The following is a 1924-nucleotide window of genomic DNA, read 5'->3' as shown; positions in this document are numbered from 1 at the left end:
CAACAGACCTCCTTTAGTTTATGACTTTGTGAAACAATAAAAGTTTTAAATTGAACAGGTCTGAGCCTGTGCTTAATTCAGTCCTATATAATTCAGCATCGAGCTCCCACAGGAACCGGGAAGTCTTCCCCTGTCACAGTCCCTGCCAGTGGCAGCCTCTGTGCAAGGTTGAGTGACTCCCTTCCCTCACAGCGAACGCCAACACTTAACTGCCCACAAACTCCAGAGACGAACAACTACCACTAACAACCCACATGCCAAACACCCACAGCAACGCCCACACCAAGGTGGGGGCTCACGGGTATTTATAAGATTTTTGTGGCCAATCAAATTGTTCTCCGCAGAGAAATTTCTAGTCTGATTACATCAGGTCAATTCTCCTCTGAGCATGCGTTCAGTCAGAAGCTGAGCACGATCTGAGCATGTGTGAGCCAGAAACTAGGTCATGACTGACTGACAGACCTAGGGGTCGCCCAGGGGGCAGGCTCTGTCTGCGCTATGGAATTTTCCACTCACAGTCAAGCTAACTCTCAGCATTGGCAGCACCCATATTCAAAATCTTTCTTTGACAAACCCCAGGGATTTTATCTAATGACACTACTTCGTAGGATTTCTTTTGCTTGAGAAGCTGCAGAAAACCCTTCCGAGCCTGATTATGTGAAGATGCTTGAGTATCCACAGGACAGGCACTGAGCTCCAAGCAGACACAATGGAGAGAGAGAAGGCAGTGTTTGATTTTTCCTGCTCCTCCTTAGCCATCTCCACCAAATTGCACTTCATGTGGATGAGCATAGGAGCCTGGGATCAAGCTTCCCCTGCACTAGCAACAAGGCACGATGGGATCTAATGTGTGATCCCAAAATCATGCCTCCTGCCATGCACATGTAGCATAGCAGAAGGTGTGATTATGTGGATCATAAATTAGATCCCATTGCGCCTTTACCTGAATGTGTAGAAGAGCCCTATAAGGTACTTTCTTTGTAAGACACAACATTCATGTTGATTTTGAAGTGGTGGAGAGATACTCAAAAGAGACGGAAGCACAGATGCATAACTGAAGAGAGACTGAGTTGAGCTGTGAATAGCATACGCCAGTGTAGTGTTGGCCATAGAAACTGAAAACGAATAAAAGGCTCTATGGAGAGCATCTGGAGAGACAAAATGTGTGAGGTCAGAATTCAGAGTGGAGGAAGGCTGGAAATTCTGGACAGGATTTTGAAAATAATTACATTTTTAATTCAGCTACTGAAGACAATTGAAAAAAATAATGTTTGTTTCTATGTCCGGCATTTGTAACAAAAGAGACAGAATGGAAATGACAGGCTAAACTTCGGTGCCATTTACAAAGTAGAAGATAAGGTGATGGTGCCATTGCCCTATTAATCCAATATCCAAGATATGGGAAATAGAGGTTCAGATTCCTCTTCTGCCCAAGGGGATTTGACTGTGTATCACCTACCTTCCAGGAGAATTTCCTAATCACCATGCTACAGGCTCTTCCAGAGTGGCTGCTCTTAACTCTCTTGTTCTACTTTGTACAAAACCCTTGAATATGCTTTGAAACAGGAACCATGTGTCCCATCTCCCAGGTATGTGCTCTTATCTTCACACTGGAGAGTTTTCTTTATTTCTTATTCAAAAGAATATTCACATATTGTATACAAAGCATCCACAGGACAGATGTTGACCAATCTACCCCAGAATCCTCTACAACATGAAAGTAGAAAATGTGAGCTTGAACCCCGTCAGACATATAATTGCACACACCCAGGGGGCAGGGGCACACGTGCAGTATGCAGCATCATGGACCCATCTGAAGTAAAAAAAACTCTCTCGGTTCGTTTCTTTGGAGGGTCAATGAATATTAATGATCCTTCAGGCACACATTGTTGGTGATACAAAAGGGTATATATTTGCAAATAGG

This window comes from Crocodylus porosus, unplaced genomic scaffold (genome assembly GCF_001723895.1).
Source record: "Crocodylus porosus isolate Cpor-Errol unplaced genomic scaffold, CroPor_comp1, whole genome shotgun sequence".
In the NCBI taxonomy this organism is placed as follows: domain Eukaryota; kingdom Metazoa; phylum Chordata; order Crocodylia; family Crocodylidae; genus Crocodylus; species Crocodylus porosus.
This window is presented reverse-complemented; position numbering follows the sequence as displayed.